This window comes from Acinonyx jubatus, chromosome C1 (genome assembly GCF_027475565.1).
Source record: "Acinonyx jubatus isolate Ajub_Pintada_27869175 chromosome C1, VMU_Ajub_asm_v1.0, whole genome shotgun sequence".
Lineage (NCBI taxonomy): Eukaryota > Metazoa > Chordata > Mammalia > Carnivora > Felidae > Acinonyx > Acinonyx jubatus.
Genome location: NC_069381.1, coordinates 90,667,812 through 90,689,433, shown reverse-complemented (window position 1 = coordinate 90,689,433; position 21,622 = coordinate 90,667,812). Strand labels below are relative to the sequence as shown.

At 38.6% G+C, this 21,622-nt stretch overlaps 1 long non-coding RNA gene across 5 annotated transcripts in view; it reads left to right on the top strand.

The window, feature by feature from the left end:
* The window catches only part of LOC106974249 (uncharacterized), a 165,123-nt gene that overhangs the window by 114,871 nt on the left and 28,630 nt on the right, over positions 1–21,622 (top strand). The window lies entirely within an intron of this gene.

The following is a 21,622-nucleotide window of genomic DNA, read 5'->3' as shown; positions in this document are numbered from 1 at the left end:
CCAAAATTAAGCACAAGTGTAGAATCTTTTATTTGTAAACCACATGCTGTAACAAATGTTATAGTTGATATTTGTAGCTATTATCCTTAAAGAAGTAGTTACGTAGGATTTTTTTTCCCCCCTTAGAGTGAGGAGATGAAGAAAGTAAGAACCTAGATGAAACCTAATTGTAGGCCAAGTGCTTGATTTGAAGGAGTGGTCTGAGAGCCCCTCTGCCCTCACACCTTTATCCACCTTGCCCTGCACAATGGCTGATATTTAAAACTCTTTGAGTTTTAAAGAGGATAATTTTAAGAAATGAAAGTAATCTTGGTATGGGTAGTACCCTAATTAATTTTTTTTTTAATTTTGAGTATAGTTGACCCACATTTACATTAGTTCCAGGTGTATGCATAGTGGTTCAACTTCTCTAAAGGTTATGCTATGCTCACTACAAGTATAGCTACCATCTGTTCCCTTGCAATGCTATTACAATATCATTGACTATATACTCTGATTAATTTTTTTAACCATAGGTTTTCTAGAAAAAAACCCAAGTTTGTCAAAGACCTTATAGGCAGGTTTTCAACACCATCAACTAAGAGGAATTGAGATGCTGGATGTTTGGGTCTTCTTCTTGGGTGGACCAGGCTGGAGGGTAAGGTAAAGGTGGAACAGCAGAGGGAAGACCTGGCAGCACGTTCCCATGGGGCACTAATTACAATGGAAGTCACCATGGACGTCTATCCTTTTTGCCTGCCAACATCTATTCTAGTTTGAGCACTCTGATTTTGCTTTGGGGGAACCCCTGCCTCCCATTGGGTTTATGTCTAACAACATTCAGTGAAAGTACCTACTCTTCCTTGTCCAAGGCTGGGCCAATCAAATATACTCTTCCTAGATTTGAATCTTGGGGGGAAATGGAAAGAAACAGCTGGATCCTTTCATCCCAAGAGCACCATTCAGAGGTTCTTCCTTAGATCCTATCCCCAAGATTCCTAGCTGCTCTAGTTCCTACCAATTCTGAAGCCCGAGCCTCCAATTCTTCTTCAGTTATGTGAATTAACCCATATCCTTCTAGTTGATTCTTGTTTTTGTTTGTTTTTGACTAACTAAGCCTGAGTTAGCATTTGCTTGTTGCAACCAAATAATTTCCCTGACACTGGGGTGCATCTGTATGAGGGCTTGGGTAGGCAGGAGGCAGTGGACAGACCCTGGGAGATCAAGGAGTCAAGTGAAACATCTTGAGAGGTTGGCAGAGGGCACTGAGAGAAGAAGAGGGAAGCACCAGTGGGCACTCTTGTCCTTCAGAATTTTGCCTAGAGATGCCTCCAGGTAACAATCTTATTTGCCCTTTAAAAGCTTCCTCCTTGTCAGTCAAGGCATTGCCTTTCTTTTTTACCTGGCTTAGAGGTCTCATTGTGAAAGGTCTTTTGGTGAGAAAGAGAAAAAAAAAAAGTCAGTTTTTTTTGTTGTTGTTGTTCCCTAAGTTCATTCATTCTACAAATATTTACACAGTACCTACTAGTTGCCTGGGATTTAAAGGTGAACAAAGTACAGCCCTAATACTTAAGAAACATAAAGTCTAAACTTGCATCATCGAATATGGCAACCACTAGCCATATGTGGTGATTTACATTGAACTAAGTAAATTTAAATAAGTTAACGTTTATTTACTCAGCCATACTAGCCACATTTCAAGTGTTCCAATAGCCACATGTGGTTGATGGCCACCATTTTGGACAGTGCAGTTATAAAACATTTCCGTTATTGCAGAAACTTTCGTTAAACGGTGTTTGTCTGGATAGGTCAAATGCAGGTGCAACAGAGAATACATGCTGTAAATGATATAAGCCAGGACATTAGAGGGTCACTCAGGATCTGACCCAGACTTAAAGAGTCAGGGCACACTTCCAGAAGGTATGACATCTAAATTGAGACTTGGAAGATAAATTAGAGTGTCCAGGCTGGGGGAGTGGGAATTGTTCCAGACAGAGGCAACTGCGTGTAGAAGTGCCTGAGTTAACCAAGGTGAAGTGCACTCAGATAACTGGAGGGGAAGAGAAGCCCTTAGTACTCTCTGTGGCCTCCTGCTTGATTTTTCAGATTAGCTCATTTTCCCAAGTCAAGGGTAGTGTTCTGAGGGGACTGGCCATGAGATCCATTTTGATATGTTAAAGTGAGGGTCTGTGCTACCAAATTTTGGAGGACTAAGGTCATATGAAAGTTATTTGCTAGATGAGAAACTGATGCATTTGGGCAAAGGCATCAGCAGATTTGAATATGGAGGTCTGATTCAGAGCTCCAAAGGTGACTCCCGTATCCCCAGGTAAACCATCTCTTATACCTCAGTTCTTTTTACTCCTAAAACCAGTCCCATTTTCTGATCAGCATCCAAGTTAAAGGAAGTTAAGAAATTTCTTTTACAAATGTGGCTGTCTTTTTCCAGTTGGGAATACATTTGTTGAACCTAAGTGTGCTCATGTTTGGACACAACTGGTTAAGTCTAGGCTAATTTAACTGCTACATATGTTTAAAGTATAATACTAGTTTACATGGAAACTTCAGGTGAAAATGAGTAGCTTAACTACTAAATATTTACCCAGAGAAAACCAAAACACTAATTCAGAAAGATACATGAACCCCTATGTTTATTGCATTATTGTAATAGCCAAGGTATGGAAGCAGCCTAAATGTCCATTGATAAATGAATGGATAAAGAAGACACAATATAGTCAAAGGAAAATTACTCAGTCATAAAAAAGAATGAGATCTTCCCATTTGTAACATCATGGATGGACCTAGAGGTTATTAGGCTTAAGTGAAATAAGTCAGACAGAGAACAACAAATACCATATGATTTTACTTACACACGGAATCTAAAAAACAAAACGAATGAACAAATAAACTAACAAACAAAGCAGAAACAGAGCCATAAATACAGAGAAAAAACTGATGGTTGCCAGAGAGGAGCAGAGGGCAAGGATAGGCAAAGTGGCTGAAGGGAAGTGGGAGATACAGGCTTCCAGTTATGGAATGAATAAATCACAGGGATAAACGGTACAGCATAGGGAATACAGTCAATGGTATGGTATTGTTGTCTGCTGACAGATGGTAGGTAGCTACACTTGTGGTGAGTATAGCATAAGGCATATAGTTCTTGAATCACTATGCTGTACACCTGAAACTAATGTAACATTGTGTGTCAACTACACTTCAATTAAAAAACACATAGAAGTGAAGGAAATAACTATAAGACAACCATTTTAGAATGGGCATTTGTATTTCTTATCTTAAAACAATTTAAGGTGACTTTCTAATTCAGTTTTATTTTATTTTTTTCTCCTCTCTTTTTATTTTTTATTTATTTTTATTTTTTAAATATAATTTATTGTCATATTGGCTAACATACACTAGAGGGTATTATGCTAAGTGAAATAATTCAGTTTTGTTCTAGTTTAAAAAAATTTTTTTTAATGTTTGTTTATTTTTGAGAGAGACAGAGACAGAGTGTGAGCGGGGGAGGGGCGAGAAAGAGGGAGACACAGAATCTGAAGCAGGCTCCAGGCTCTGAGCTGTCAGAACAGAGCCCAATGTGGGACTCGAACTCATGAACTGGGAGATCATGACCTGAGCCAAAGTCGGGCACTCAACCGACAGAGCCACCCAGGCGCCCCAGAAATAATTCAGTTTTAAAAGTTACTTGATGAATGCAATATTGTGAAATAATAAGAAATACATATATTTGTCTCTGTCCCTCTTTCCTACTGATACTTGGTCTTTGACCCCGGTTCCTAATAACAACATTATAATTTCCTAAGTGATAGAGGAGTGTCTACTACAGAAATCCTAAATCCCTTGGGATCTCTTGGGTGATAGGAATATCTTTTGTTCTAATGAGGTGACTCTTGGTGGTGGGCTCCTGGATGGGAGTTGTTCACTAGAAAGATGAAGCCATGATTAGAAACTTGGAACTTTCAGCCCCTATTCTTTAGAGAGAGGAGGGGGCTAGAAATGGAATCAATAATCAATCATTCCTGTATGATGAAGCCTCCATAAAAATCCCCAAAAGTACAGGCTTCAGAGAGCTTCTTCCAGCTCTCTGGTGTTCACATGAACACCTCCATGTGTTGGGAAGGTAGTGCACCCCAACTCCAGAGAGACAGAAACTCATGGGTTTGGGAACCTTCCAGACCTTACCCTATATATCTCTTCATCTTTCTGTTCACTCAAATCCTTTAAAATACATTTTGTATTAAATCAACAATGGTAAATGAAAAAAAAAAGAAAGAAAATGAGTGGTTTAAAAACCTTTAGTTTTTAATTCAATTATACCGTTATTAGGATAGACTGGATTAAAGGGAGAACCCTAAACCCAAAGAGTAGGGCCCCTTTGTCAGGAAAGGAAAAACTGCCACTTTTGGGGCATGTAAAGAACCCCACAGAGTTCACCAGCATTCTTTCTAATCTCTCCACAATCTCCCCACAATCTCTTCCCCAGGAAGAATAGGAGGGACAGAGTGGAGAGCCCACATCTACTATATGTTAATCTCGCAGCTATGAGAGTAGCAGAGTGTAGCTGATTCAGAACCCCTGCTCTGTCTGACTTATTTTATAAGCATACAACATTATATTAGTTTTGGGTGTACAACATTGATTCAACAATTTTATACATTACTCGGTGTGCACCATAATAAGTGTAGTCACCATCTGTTATGGTGTTACATATGTTATTACAATACCGTTAACTACACAATACCATTAACTATATTCCCTGTGCTGTACTTTTCATCTTTGTGACTTATTTATTTTATAACTGGAAATTTGTACCTCTTAATCTCTCTTATCTATTTTGCTCTGATTCTGCTGTCTGACTTATTTCACTTATCACTATACCCTCTGGATCCATTCATGTTGTCACAAATGGCAAGATCTCGTACTTTTTGATGGCTGAGTAATATCCCATTGTATATATACCATGGCTTCTTCATCCATCATCTATCTGTGGACACTGAGGTTGCTTCCATACTTACCGCCTGATGTTTTAAGGGGATCAGGCTGCTGCTGGAGTGGGAACACCTGTGTGTGTAAGTGACAGTGGAACAAGGGATGGACTTACAGGTGATGATATTTCCAGGGGCAGTTAATGCTGCTACCTGACAGATTTCCAGTGGGAGAAAATGGTTCCTTAAACTCTGAGGCTTGTCACTGTCCCAGGTACCTTAACTGAGAAAAAGTTGAAAGTCTCTCCTTAGAGGAGAAAAAAGGGAAATGAAAGATAAATTACATTTCATAAAGTATATATCAAGATCATAGAATTTTAGAGCTGGAAGGGGTATTAGAGAGAATCTAATTAAAAGTCTCTATTTTTTTTTTTTTGCAACAGAGGCCTCAAGAGGTGGAAATAAATTGCCCGACACAGCAATGGTAGAACTAAGAATTAAGCCTAGATCCATTAATTCCAATTATAGTGCTCTTTCTATTGACCTTATCTGAAATTTTTTTCTATTTCTTTAAATTGTTTCTTGGACTGATGCATATCAATGTGTTACTTAAACCTTTGATTCATACATGTCGATGTGCTACTTAAAGGGTAATATTCGAAAATCACTATGAATTGTTTTATTTCTAGATAAAACCCAGGGGGATTTGAGAATTGCTCTCAGTTATCCTCAACCTGGCAGACTGCCTCATTCAGTGACAGAATTATAGACAGAATACCTGGAAAGAAAGAAACATGGAATTAAAATCTTAGCCCCTGTCAAATGCAACCCATCTCCAGTGAGCTTGCATATTTAAAGATATTGCACTGTTAAGTGGAGGGAAAGAGCAGGGGATTTGGAAGAAATACCTCACCTAAATACTCTGCTGGGTTGTTATTTTAGACAAGTTATTTAACCTCTCTGTATCTCAATTTCCACATTTGTAAGATTACAAGTAATATGATCATTACAAATAATATGATCTCTCCAGAAATGGGTTTTTAAGGTCAAAATGACTTGAATGGGGATCCCTTGTAATTATGAGCTGAGCTTACATCTGAAACCCCAGCCCTGGCAATTGGTAGATACACAGCATTTGTTGAGTTACTGACTGACTGAAGGGTACTGGCAGGCTCAATTCAGAGACTGGCTGGAAGTGTCAGATGGGCGAGGGAGGTGTGGCCATTGAGAAAAGAGGAAACCAGAGAAGGGACATCTAGCTTCCCTCCTTTGGGGTATGGAGTTAATGTGGGCTATGCCTTTTTCTTGTTCCTCATTTAAAAGGATAAAAATAATGGAGAAACATGCACTCCTATGTTTATAGCAGTATTATTTACAATAGCCAAGATATGGAAGCAGCCCAGTATCCATTGATTGATGAATAGAAAAAGAAGAGGTGGAAAGACTATCCAATGGAAAAAAGATAATCTCTTCAACAAATGGTGTTGGGAAAACTGGACTGCGACATGCAGAAGAATGAAACTGGACCACTTTCTTACACCATATACAAAAATAAATTCAAAATGGATGAAAGACCTAAATGTGAGATAGGAACCATCAAAATCCTAGAAGAGAACACAGGCAGCAACTTCTTTGACCTCGGCCACAGCAACTTCTTACTAGACATGTCTCTGGGGGGCAAGGGAACAAAAGCAAAAATGAACTATTAGGATTTCATCAAAATAAAAAGCTTCTGCACAGTGAAGGAAACAATCAACAAAACTAAAAGACAGCCTATGGAGTGGGAGAAGATATTTGCAAATGACATATCAGGTAAAGAGATAGTATCCAAAATCTATAAAGAATTTATCAAACTCAACACCCCCCAAATAAACAATCCATTTAAGAAATGGGCAGAAGACATGAACAGATATTTCTCCAAAGAAGACATACAAATGGTTAACAGACACATCAAAAAATGCTCAACATCACTCATCATCAGGAAAACACAAATCAAAACCACAATGAGATACCACCTCACACCTGTCAGAATGGCTAAAATTAACAACTCAGGAAACAACAGATGTTGGCAAGGATGTGGAGAAAGGGGAACACTCACACTGTTGGTGGGAATGCAAACTGGTGCAGGCACTCTGGAAAACAGTATGGAGGTTCCTCAAAAAGTTAAAAATAGAACTATCCTATGACCCAGCAATTGCACCAGCACGTATTTATCCAAAGAATGCAAAAATACTGATTTGAAGGGGCACATGCACCCCAATGTTTATAGCAGACAAATTATGGAAAGAGCCCAAATGACCATTGACTGATGAATGGATAAAGAATATGTGGTATACATATACAATGGAATATCATTTGGCAATCAAAAAGAATGAAATTTTGCCATTTGCAATGACGTGAATAGAGCTAGAATGTGTTATGCTAAGAAAAATAAGTCAGCCAGAGAAAGGCAATACCATATGGTTTCATTCATATGTGGACTTTAAGAAACAAAACAGATGAACATAGGGGAAGGGAAGGAAAAATAAAATAATATAAAAACAGAGAGGGAGGCAAATCATAAAAAAGTCTTAACTGCCGAGAACAAACTAAGGCTTGCTGGAGAGGATGTGGGTGAGGGATGGGCTAAATGGGTGATGGGCATTAAGAAGGGCACTTGGGATGAGCACTGGCTGTTATGTATAAGTGATGAATCACTAAATTCTACTCCTGAAACCAAACTAAATAAGTAAGTGAAAATAAAATAAAATACCAGTTGATTTATTTTTATAAAAAAGAAGATGTGGTATATGTATACATGATAGGATATTATTCAGCCATAAAAAAAGAATGAAATGTTGCCATTTGCAAAGACCTGGATTGAACTAAAGAGTATAATGCTAAGTGAAATAAATCAGAGAAAGACAAATACCATATGATTTTGCTCATATGTGGAATTTAAGAAACAAAACAAATGAGCGAAAGGAAAAAGGAGAGAGAGAGAGAAGAGAGAGAATGAGAGAAAGAGAGAAACCAAGAAAGACTTTTAACTACAGAGAGATGATGGTTACCAGAGAAGAGGTAGGTGGGGGATGGATTAAATAGGTGATGGGGGTTAAGGAGTACACTTGTGATAAGCACCAGGTGAGATAGGGAATTGTTGAATCACTATATGTACACCTTAAACTAATATAACACTGTATGTTAACTAACTGGACTTAAAATAACAACTTTTTAGGGGCACCTGGGTGGCTCAGTTGGTTAAGTGCCCCACTTTTAATTTCAGCTCAGGTCATGATCTTACAGTTTGTGGGATGGAGCCCTGCTATGGGCTCTGTGCTGACAGCAAGGAGCCTACTTCTCTGTCTCCCTCTCTCTCTCTGCCCCTCCCCTGCTCATGCTCCCTCATTTGCTTAGGGCAGAGTGTTCAGGGCTCCTGCTGGGGTGGGTCTTTGGGGAAAAGGCAAGTGGAGCTACCATCAGGGAAGTGCATATCCCATTGATTTCCCTCGACCTTTCTTTGAAGTTGTCAAAGCTCACTCACTTTTGTCTGATTCTTCAAAAGCTAAGTCTGTCTGCAACAACTGTCCATGCTATATGCAAATTATGATAACTATATGCTACTGTTTTCACCTATCATAGTGAAAAAGATCCATTGAAAAACATCCAGTACTTGTGAGGGCACATCTATGAGTGAGCTGGGTATTCATGAGCTGCTGTTAGAATTGATTCAGACTGTATACTATAAACCTGAAAATGTGCTTATTTTTGACTCAGAAATTCTGATGTTTTAGGTCCAGCATAGGCTCCCACTTTCCCAGGAGAGACTCTGGGAAATAAATTTCCATGTTAAAAGAACTCATTCATATAATGTTAAGAGAAGGACTAAATTGAGAGCATTCCTGCCATTTGTTACCACATTCCAAGCTGGACAGATCTCATGAGCACTTATATCCTTTATAATTCTAGAAATGATAATTTCGTAATTTTGAATTGTACTTTAAGTAGTAAATGCATTCTGGAAAAGGTATACAGTATACATTGCAATTGATTGAATAAAGCACACCCACCCTAACCCCTGCTGAACATAAGCTGTTTTGTTTACTGTTTTGTCTCTACTACAAGAATAGTGCCTGGCTTAATAAATACTTGAGTGAGGGAATGAGTAATTCCAGAAAATGACTTGGAAAGGTGGAAAACCACTATTGTTCTTTGTTTTTCCTGTGAGTGTTTTGACTGTAAAGTAATAATAAAGACTACTGCTTTATACTTCTTAACTCAGAATTACATATTGTAAATTAGTATTTATTAATAAGAAGGTAGAAATTTTAGGTTAGATGAAAGTACTTCCAAGGGCTCCTGGGTGGCTCAGTTGGTTAAGCATCCGACTCTTGATTTCGGCTCAGGTCATGATCTCATGGTTGGTGGGATTGACCCCCACATCAGGCTCTGTGCTGAAGGCGTGGAGCCTGCTTGAAATTCTTTCTCCCCTCTCTCTGCCCCTCCCCTGCTCATGCATGCATGTGCACATGTGCTCTCTCTGTCTCTCAAAATAAATAAATAAACATTAAAAAAAAAGACAGTACTTCTAGGATGTTTACGGTTACTTATATGTTTTCATTTATCAGAGAAAAGGTAAAACTTCCTCCCTTGTAGACATTTCTAGCAACATTATAGATATTACATTGGGCTAGTGGGTAAGACAGTTATTCCATTGATTGTAATTAGAGTACATGATTCAGGTTCTTGCACAGGTGCTGATAAATAAATACACGGTAGACAGCTCATTATAAATGCTCATTTTAGGGGAGCTGCTGATATTTCACAGAAGACTAAGGATCCAATTTTAGGTGTTATGGGTACCTAAGCCTTTTAGTTAAAGAAATATCCCCTTTATGGCAGGTTTCTGGGTGGTCTAGTTTCAATTTTTTGGCAAAACTCCCTATTAAATGTTGAATGCCTACATTTATTTAATTTCAGTTTCAATTCTGCTTGGGCACAGAAGGTGAGATTATGTGGTTATGTAAGGCCCCTTCCACTCTGGTTCTATGTACAATGAGCTCTTAGTGAGTTCTAGGGGGTAATTTCACTTTGAAGCTTTATGTTATTACAGTTTTCTCCACTGCCCAGACAGGTCTTAACCAGACAGGTTATATTAGGTGTAACCATATATTCTGTATTTCTGAGTCAATCATCTATAAGGTTAAAGTCACTCGCTTACTTCTAAAAACAAGTGGCTGGGTGGTAGGGGTGGTTGTAGCATCCCCTGGGGTAATCCACCCCCGAGATGTCTGCTATCTTGGTTCAGTACCATCTGTAAATCTAAACAAAGCAAGGCATTTCCTGGCATTTTATCAAAGTTGCCTATTAGTTTCTGGGCATAAGAAATGTTAAAAATCATCCCGGGGAGAAAGGAATGATACAACTGGTCCTATAAAAGGTAAAGCACTATCTGATACAATTGCAGTCAATAGCAATTGTATGCAATAGCTGCTGAGATTAAACTCCCCAAAGTATAATACCACAAACCTCTTAACAAGTTCATAAAGGTAAACAGTCGGCCTACCTCCTCCTCCACCCCCCCCCCCCCCGGGTATGTGGTGGGTCAGAGATACATTTTATGTATGTATGTACGTGTGTATGTATGTATGTATTTATTTATGAATGACAGAGTGAGACAGAGGTGAGTAGAGGAGGGGCAGAGAGAGAGAGAGGAGACACAGAACCTGAAGCAGGCTCCAGGCTCTGAACTGTCAGCATAGAGCCTGATGCGGGGCTGGAACCCATGAACTGTGAGATCGTGACCTGAGCTAAAGTCAGACACTTAACTGACTGAGCCATCCAGGCACCCCTCAGAGATACATTTTAAAAGACCATGGTATAGAGGCACCTGGGTGGCTCAGTCAGATAAGCGTCCAATTTCAGCTCAGGTCTGATCTCAGGGCCGTGAGATCGGCTCCAAGTCTGGCCTCCGCTGGGTGTGGAGCCTGCTTGAGATTCTCTCTCCTCCTCCCTCGCTCGCTCTCTGTCTCTCAAAAGGTAAAAAAGAAAAGACTACGGTATAGAAAGGACTTAAGTGTGGTAGAAAAAAAATTAATTCAGTCTCTATACTATGGGGATGAAGAAAGGATTAAGCAATTCTTTGCTTACAGATATTTTCATTTCTATCTTTCTTTCAAAAGTTTGAGCAAAACATAGGTTAAATTCATTTTTTTCTGACTGACTCTGAAGTAAGCCATTGGAATCTTATTCAGGGTAATTCAGCAGGATAATAATTGGATTTTTCCTACCTGTTAGGTGTTGGGATCGAGGGACCTGTAGCTGTCATGCCTGCTAGGCATTCAATGACAGCACTAAAGGAGCATTAAAAAATTATTCTATTGATTAAAAAAGCAGCCAGTCTGTAGCCCCTCCATCAGCACACTCCATATTCACCAGGACATCCTTGAGCCTGGAGCCTCACAGAGCCAGTTCTGTAAGGCTAGTTCAGGCTATTTGTTTATTTCATGGCACACCTGGCCTGATTCATTCTGATCCTGAGCTGTGCTGATTTACTTGGCTGCACTACAAGGCTCGTTGAACTGTTTGGTATCAATAATTCTCTCTTTTCTCAGTAGAAAGTTTAAGCCTTTTGTTTAAAGCTTGCTTTCTATATCCGTCAGAGACCACCTGCAATAGTAAACCTCTTCTTTTTGTGTGTGTCTTATCCAGTATCGGTTCTCTCATTCTTCAAACAGCTGCACATTCAGACTTAGCCCCACACAGACCCCAATTCTTGCCCTTACAGGAAATAATATATTAGGAGCTGCTACCCCAGATGCCCTTTGCTCTGGTGTCAGGCAGTTCTTAAGCAGTGTGGTCCCATATCTATCTCTAGTATTTCCCTTCTGGGATTCAAACTCCTCACCTGTTCCTGACGTGGGTAACTGGGTTCCCTAGGCCTTTTTCTTGGCTACCTGGAATCCCAAGCTGTTTGGATTGCTGCTTGATCTGTGTGTAGCTAGAGACTGTGAATTTGATGATCATCTTTCTGTGCATTTATTTGTACATATTTTATACTCCATTTTTAAAAACTACATATTATGAGTATTTTTTTCTTTTTATTAAAAATTATTCGTGAGGTCCCTGGGTGGCTTAGTCGGTTAAGCGTCTCACTCTTGATTTTAGCTCATGTCATGCTCTCATGGTTTGTGAGTTCAAGCCCTTTGTCAGGCTCTGTGCTGACAACGTGGAGCCTGCTTGTGATTCTCTCTCTCCCTCTCTCTCTGCCTCTCCCCCTTTCAAAATAAATAAATAAACTTTAAAAATTTATTCATAATATTTAAGTTGATTTCATTGATTTTTATCCTATAAACATTCAGGTGATTTCTTTCTAGTCTTTTCCTGTATATTTATAGCATGAACATTATAGTGTGAACATGAACTTAATGATGTGAAGATTTTGGTGTTAGTAAATATTTCCTGGAATATAATTTGTAATAGCTACACCATATGGGTGTATGTCATAAATAATGCTATGTGTATTACATAAAGTTCTGTTTGCATTTCAAATTATTTGTTGGTGATAAACCCAGGCTTGGAATTATTGGGTTAAAATGTACATTTTTTTTTCAATATATGAAATTTATTGTCAAATTGGTTTCCATACAACACCCAGTGCTCATCCCAAAAGGTGCCCTCCTCAATACCCATCACCCACCCTCCCCTCCCTCCCACCCCCCATCAACCCTCAGTTTGTTCTCAGTTTTAAAGAGTCTCTTATGCTTTGGCTCTCTCCCACTCTAACCTCTTTTTTGTTTTTTCCTTCCCCTCCCCCATGGGTTTCTGTTAAGTTTCTCAGGATCCACATAAGAATGAAACCATATTTTAAAACATTTCATGCCACATTGCCAAATGGCTTTTGGATAAATTATACCGACTTCTATTCACAATGTACGAAACTTCTTTTTCCTCATAGTCTTATCAGAATTCATATTATTTTGATAATTTGACAAATTAAAATAATATCTCTTAATGTTTTAATTTTTTACTTCTTTGATTACATTGCAAGATTGATTTTTAAAACTTTAGTAGACATTTAAAATTTCTCTTCTGTGAATTGTCTGTTTACATGCTTTGTCCATCTTCTGCAGTGGTTTTATGTTTTTATTTTTAACTTGGATTAAGTGTGTAATATATTAAGAATATTTTCCCTTTAGCTGCTATTTCACCATGCATTTTTTTCAGTTTGTTGGGTGCATCGTGACATTTTACAATCATCTTTGTAAATGGTGACATTCACAAGTTTTGCATGTTCAAATCTTTTGACTTCTTTTATGATTTCTTTTACTGCTTTTGTACATGGATAGTCATTCCTTGTTCAGATATCAGATCCCATCATTTGCATTTCTTCTTTATTTAATCCACTTGTACCTAATTTTTAGTGAGTGGTGGATCTAAGTTGACTTTTTTGGGGGGAAAAAGCTGGCCAGTTTCCCCAACAAGTTGCATTACATAATCTGTTTTTCAGAATTGATCATTAATTTATCCTTTTACATACAGCAAACATGCTTGGATCTGTTACTGAACAGATCTGTTCCATTGATTCTTCAATCTCTACTTATTCCAGGGGCGTAGGATTTTTAATTATTATCACTTCATAGTAGTTTTTAAAAAACTTTTTATTATGGCAAATGTGAGCCACATACATATATGGTTATACAAATCTACATGTACCCATTGCGTCACTTCAATAATTGTCAACTCTTGGGCTGTCTTGTTATATATCTACCATCATATCATTTCATCTGCAAATTTATCAGTATGTGTCTATAAAAAGATAAACACCTTTAAAAATATGATCACAGTATTTTTATCACATCTAAAAATTTATAATAATTTCTTAACATCAATATAAAAGTTTGAATTGGAATTCAAATAAAGTCCACACTTTGCAATTAATTAATGTCTTTTAAGTCTCTCCTAACCCTAGTTTTCCCTCTCCGTCTTTCTCTTTTCTTCTTCTTGAAATTAACTTGGTAATTATATTGTTGGGTTTTTGTTTTTTGTTTTTTTTTGTCCTTTGAAGTTTCCCAACTTTGAAATTTTCTTGTTGTATCTCATAGTGTAATCAATATTACAGTATATTTTCCCCCTTTTCTTCCTTAAAAATTTACTGGGCATTTTTATTCATTTATTCTTCCAGATGATTGTCACAGTGGTTTTCTCTTGTTCCAGACAATTCTATAGTGATTTTGATTGACATGGCATTGTTTATAACTGAATTAGGGGAGAATTATCATCTTTAGTTATTATATCTGCTGATTTAGGGACATCATGTTTTTCTGTGTCAAGTCTTTTTTAATGTATATCAATGGTATTCTTAATACTGGGCGTATATTCTTTTTAAGATTATTTATAGCTACATTTTTTGTTGTTGTTACTGTTGTGACCTGGAATCTTTTTGTTCTATTATATATAATAATGAATGATTTCAAGCACATAAGAAAACCTTTGATTTTTAGGATCCTTTTGTTTCAGACACTTCAATGAACTCTCTCATTTAACTTTTCATTGATTTTCCTAAAATTTCTAAGTATAACATGTATACCATTAGTGAATAGTAATAAATTCCATCTCTCCCTTTCCATGTCTCTCATTTCCATTATATTTCTTATTATTCTGGAAATTATTTGTAGAGCAATTTAAAAAAAAGTTTAATGTTTATTTTTGAGAGAGAGAGAGAGACAGAATGGGGGAGGAGCAGAGAGAGAGGGAGGCACAGAATCTGAAGCAGCTCCAGGCTCTGAGCTGTGAGCTATGAGCTGTGAGCTGTGGGCTCTGAGCACAGAGCCCGACATGGGGCTCAAACCCATGAACCATGAGATTGTGACCTATGCCAAAGTTGGATCCTCAACTGAGTGAGCCACCCAGGCACCCCTCCAGAGCATTTTTTAAAATAGTAGTAACATTCACGTTTTTGTTTCTGATTTTCAGTAGGAATTGTTTCTACAATATTGTTTCTACACTAAGTATGATATTGGGTACTTGTTTAAGGAAATAAGTTATTGTATTAAAGGAATGTGGTAGGTTAAAGGTAGTCACAAATTCTTTGATACTCTTCCTGTATAGAGGTGAGTTTAATTCCCCTCCCTTTCAATCTAGCCTGGCCCTCATGATTAGTTTGGAACCAGTAAAATGTGGTAAAAGTGATACTTTCAAGGCTTAGTCAGAGAAGCCTTGTAGCTTCTGCCTTAGTTTCTTGGAATACTCACTCTTCAGATGGTCCTTCTTGGAAACCAGCTGCTATACTGTGAGAAGCCTAGGCCATGGTGAGAGACTAAGGTAGATATTCTAGGAGACCATCTGTACTGAGTCTTCAGCCAATAGCAAGTGTCAGCTTCCAGCACCAGGTCAGTCCACATGGACGCAGGCTCCAGGCCAGCCACTGTACCAGGTTGACCCTACAGCCCCAGACTCCAGACACATTACAGTGCCAGGCCAGCCTTCATGGCCCAGAGTTCCAGGCCTAGAGCTAGGTCAGTCCCTAAAGACCAAGGCTATGTGCCCAGCCCGCAGGACCCAGATTCCAGGCATGTCCTTGTGGACCCAGGCTCCAGGCCCAAAAGTGGGATTCTTGGCACCAGACCTATCCCTATGGACCCAGACATCAAGCCCTCCCAAGTGGATCTTAGTGGTGCCAGGCTGACCCCCATGGACTTAGGACCAGGCCTATTCCTATGGACCCAGGCACCAGACTGACCCCTGTAAATTCAGACTCAAGGCCCACTTAAGTGTGAGGTTGGCCCCCTTGGATGCAGGGATCAGGATGATCCCTCCAGCTCCAGGCTCTAGGACCATCTCCATAGACAGGCCCTAGGCTGGCCCATGTGAACCCAGACAACAAGCCTGTCCACCCACTGATTCAGGCTCCAGGCCAGCCTGTCTGAGTACTCCAGCAGCAAGCTATTCTTTTCAGGCATTTGTATTTCAACCAGTGAGTTAGGTAGCTTTCCATAGGTTTCCATGTTATAGAATAATTTATCTATTAAGGAATTCTTTGTACATTGTGTTTGAATCCAGGATGAGGTATATACTAGCTTTATAAGCTAGTATATAAGCTGCAAGTTTTTTTTTTATGGAGCTTGTAAAGTAATAATTCCTATCATAAGGTTGTTTGAAAAATTAAAGAGATAAGGCATGTAAATCACTTAATGCAATCTCAAGCAGATGGTAAGTGTCTAAAAAATATATCTAATAAATGTAATCATAATTATTTACTCACTGATACGGTCCTTGAGCCTGTTTGAAAGAGAAATCTTAAACACTTTCTCTTTATTTCTTGATTATTGACTAAGAGTCATGAACTTTTTTTGGGGGGGGGTAGTCTATTCTTTGGATTCATAAATTTGGGTCCATTTTAATTTTGAATTTTCCAGGAAATCATCAATTTCATCAAGGTTTTTAAAAGTTTTAGCATAGCATTTTGCAGAATATTTGTGATTTCTTTTAAAATGTTTTTTAAATCTGTCATTAAATCCATGTGTTTTATATCTTTATTCTTAATTAAATTATCTAGAGGTGTTTTACCCACTTTCTTCCCCAAAGAGTTACCTTTTTAAATTTATATCTCAACTCGACCATCAGTTGCATTTAAGTGTCTAGGCTGGCAGCATGTGCTCCTGATCAAAGAAAATAGGAGAGAACACACACACCATTGGAGGTCATGGACGTGGTGGTTAGGTTTCCTTTACTTCCTCCATTTGTCTTTTATCCGGACTCTGCTTGCACTCTTTAAATGGAATATCTAAGAAGGAACCAAATAGATCAGTGTTCAGTAGGTACTTTGAACTTTTACATTTTTGAAAAGACTTTGAAGCAAACCTTTACTTTTATTATTCTGGAACTTTGGGGCGGCATGAACATATTCAGAAAAATATGATGTTATGAACATTATAAATAAAGACTTGGCTAGTAGATTTCCTTTGTAAAATGTGAGAGAAAATCCTTTGTAAAATGTGTGTGTGGTGTTTGTGTGTATTTTTTCCTCCACATCGCAGGCTTCAAAACCCATGACATTTTCTACCACATGAACCATTTTAATCCACCTACTTCCTGAGTCATTTTGATGCAGAGTTGATTAAAGGCACGGTGTGAAAATTAGGAATGACACACTGAGTGATGGATCTTGAGCAAGTGTGGTTGGGTGAGCTGCAGTTTCCTGTAGTGGAGGATACAAGGAACACACAGATAGATGGAGACTGTGACTGTGTTGCTTAAGACAATGAAAACTCCCTATCTTTACTGAGATTCCTGGTAGATTTCTGTCAAGGATGTGCTGATGATCCTATTTGAAACACTAGAATCTGTGCTGGGCCAAGTTCTCCAGATGGTAGGAAATGGATTTCAGGTGCTACCCACCCCCCCCCCCCCCGCCCCTGCCCCAGCCCCAACTATTATTTAGAATAATTTCTCCATCTACACTTAAAGAAAATTTCCAGAAACCAGACAGATGGAGTAAATATCAAATGCAACATTAGGGTGCTTCTGTCTAATTGAGGCCATCACCCAGTTGGGCTACAAATTTACATACAGAGCCCTTATTGTTTAATATATTCCCCAATTCCTTTTGCTGATCAATGAAATTCCTTTGACTGTTTTAATTGGATGATCAATATTATATGCAGGGTAGTACTTGTACTATTGTTTCTAGAATGTTCTTACTCCCATTTTGCCTTTTTACTTTAATTTTTGGTTCTCAAATATAGAAGGAAAAAATATGCCAGCCTTCTTATTGAATATCTCCTTTTTCATGTCCTGGCCTATCAAACCTGATGCTAACATTCCCATGCTGCCTATTTTACTTACCAAATCCAAACTGAACTGTAAAGGTTCAGAGTCACCAAGACTGTAAAATATAATTCTAGGATAGAGGAGCATCGTGGCTCGGTAGGTGATATTCAAAATGGCTCTTTATCATTTGAGCAACGTGAAGCTGTGTGATAAACTTTACATGCTTAGCTTTTCTTATTTTATTTCTAACTAGTTTCTGAAAAATAAAAGCAAAGGAATAAGAAAAAATAAACACCCAGGAGTGAGGCAGGGGTGAGAAAAAGAAGAAACTATTTGAAATTCAGAATCAAAAGCATCTCTTTGCTACTTGTGGTATTTTACTGCTCCAAGCATTTTCAAGCAATTTCAAGAGCAGAACTTTAACCCATTTCTGCTCATAACCAGAATTCAGTGAATGAATACGTATAAGAGATTCATATAATTGCCCTGAACACTTACTTCTTAAACCAAGGTATTAGTATTTTAGGGGAGAGCTAGCTTTATACAAATTGGGAAAAGGCACTATTTCTGATTTAAACTTAATCTATGCTTTGTTTTTCAAATACCAAAGATCCGTTGTTAACATCCCCGAATATCCTTACAACTTTAGAGCCTCAAATACCTTAACTTTGACATAAACCTTCATTGTCCAGTACAATAGCACTAGCAACTAGCTACACGTGGCTATTTCAATTAATTAAAATTAAAACTTTATGTCCTCAGTTATGGTAGCCACATTTCAAGTGCTCAAAAGCAACATGTGGCCATGACTAACATCCTGGACAATGTGGAGATAGATCATTCCCATCATCACAGAAAGTTCTATTGGATAGCATTTATGCACAGTAGGTGCTCAACAATTCATTGCTTTCCTTATATCTTGTTCCTCTGGGGCAGGGCTTCACAGAGACTAGCTGGATAACAATTCTCCTGAATTAATTGCAGATTAAGACTAATTTCAGTTAATTAATTGGGCTTATTTCCCACCCTCCGAGATCCATTTTCAACACCACCGCCTGGACTTAAGGCATCTACCTTTGTTACTTACTGAAAAGTTCAGGGGATTATTCTTTCAGGCCAGGATAAGAAGGAGTTTGCTTACCCTGTACCAAGCTAATAAAGAAGATTTGGGGGGAAGGTGAGGCTTCATGGGTCATTGTGTCTCTAATTTCATAAATAATGTAGTCAAGTTGCAAATTCATTCACTCTCTAACTGCAAAGTAAATATATTCTTTCTTTTGTCTATAACTGATCTAGCCTTCCTGGTGATCCCCATTTACTACGTAGCAGGGGAAAAAAACTGAATTAACTTTTAGTCCTCAATCATTTTAAATTTGGCCTGAAAAAAAATTTAGTCTTATTAATAATTTAAGCAGCCCTTTGGGTAATTTTCAGCTTTCTCTTTGGAATAATTGCTTACTCAGTTATATTTTCACTTCTCTATCCTCTTTGAAGGTGCACAGTGCAAGATCCATGGCTCCTGGGTATATTTGCAAGCATGGGGTGATTTGTGTAAACTTAGGGTGGCAGAGAGGATAGCTCAGGTACAGTGGAGTTTGGCTGATTTGGTCTCCTCCTGGCACCTGGTGCAGATGTTTGAGGCCAGTGAACTCAGCTATTCCTGCTCACTTCTCTTAGGGCCCTATGTTCTGGGGCCGCCACTTGACTACACCCCAGCTTGTGAGATATGCCTTACTTACGGGTTTCTTCCGTAGCCTCCATCTGGCCTCCCGGACTAAGTGGTTCATTCTACATACAAACCATTGAAGGAGAACAGAGCTTCACATTGTATTAAGATTGGAAATGTCTGGAAGGAACATTTATTTCCTTCAATCTGCAAGGGAAATGTTCTCTCATTTACAAACGAATCTATGTAATTTACATAGTGGTGTGTCAGTTGACTCAAGCTGGTGATTACATTTACACTTCAGATGAATAGCTTCTGTTTCCCATAATGTGCATCTATACCCAATATGTTCTACAAGCTTTGTGGTTATCATGTGCTTTGCAATGGAAGGTTCCTCCCTGGAGGATTAAACAAAACCTCTGTGCTTAAAAGTTGCTTATCTCTGGAGGCATCTTGCTTCTCCACAAACCTCACAGGTCAAGGTTTGTTCAGATTCACATTGTTTCCTCACCTGCCTCGTCTCTTACTGGGGTTCTTTGTTCTCTGTTCCCGTAGGCACAGCGTGTTAAGTGTTGTAGAGCATCCTATTATCTTCTGAGAATGTACCTCCTTGAGAACTTAACGTGTGTGACAAAAGGATTCTTTCCTCCTACGTTTTCTCACTCTATGTCACTCCTACCTGCACTTCAGTCTTGTCCTTTCAACACACACTGAGTCAGAGAATATAGGTTTTATTATGGTTTCTGCACTGTCCGAATCTCCTCCCTCTGCCTTCCTTCATCCAAACCACAGTCCCACAGTCCCCAGAGGGGAAGGGTTTCACTCTTGCCTTCTCAACTCCATGCCTCCTTTGCTCCAGCTGCAGCTTGTGATTATGCTTTGGTGGAGAAGAATTCTATACATGATTGGAGAAACTATATGACCTAGGTCTTCCAGGTTTGGTTCTTGATATCATAAAGAAATTTCAAACATCTTCTGACAAGGGCTATGGCCTTGTGTGGGCATAAGAGAGGATGTCTAAATTCCTTTAGTGTGCCTGCTTTATTCTGCTCCAGGATTTTTTTAATAGGCTTCATGGCCAGAATGGAACCCAATGCAGGGCTTGAACTTAACAGAGATCAAGACCTGAGCTGAGATCAAGAGTCAGACACCTAACTGACTGAGCTACCCAGGCACCACTCTTCCACAGGACTTTTGTGACTTAATGTCAAAAGTAGAATAATGAAGTGAAACATTTTAGGGGAGGTAAAATTTAACAATTTAATATTTGCTAAAAAATTCTTATTACAGTAAGTGCTGGAGGCTTTTGATCCTGAAGACATGATAGATTCCATTCCTATTCCCTTCCAATAACTGGTTGGATTTCCATCGGACCTGGATGTGCCAAGAAAGGTTGTGCATTTGATGCAGGGGGCCCTTTTGCTCTCATGGTTTAACTATAGGTAGGACAACTCAGAAGAAGGAAACATCAGTTGGAAGATGTGGGAGAGTCCAAGGTCCATTTTATAGATTGATGATCTTTTTTGGTGCCCTGAAGATGTTTTTATCCTCAACTTCTTTGAAATGTCAACTCTGAGAGTCATTTATATTAACAGAGCATGAAGATATAGGAAAAAGGATAGCTAGAAGTAGTAGCGTTTCTGTAATAGCAGTAGAAAAACCACAATCTAGGTAACCGTAAGCATTCATGCTAACTGTGGCATGCGAGCATTTTGTAGAGGACTCCTTTAATTGTTCCTTACCTGGAAGACCTTTCGTATGACTCAAACTCATTATTTCCTCCAGCATTAGAGTCTTCAAATAGGAGCCAGTTTTGAAGAGCTTATCTGTGTCCATCTTGGGACAGTAAGCCTTGGGTAAGGAGTAAACTTTTTTTTGCCATTTTCTAAACACTGTCCTTTGGGAGTGAGTGTGTCTAGAATATATGTGATGACATGTATCACAGAGATTAAGTTATTTGACCCTGTGACAGCATCAAAATTCAAATTCACAATTTGTTGATCATGTGGTATAACTCAATTTGGGGATGCTTTTGGATTGTGGCTTATTCAGAAGCTGTTTGAATGTCATTAATGGCTATGAATTATAAATTGGTTTGATTCCTGACTATTGACCTGTGTGTGCACACAAGTGAAATAATAATTGCTTGGAAGAGACACAAGCAATCATTTCCCCAAACCTTTTTTTTTTTTTTCTAGATGGGGCTGTTGACATCCAAGTAGTTAAATGAAAGGCCAGGAAGAGACAAAGCCAGGATCAAAATCCAGATTTCTGCACATTCATT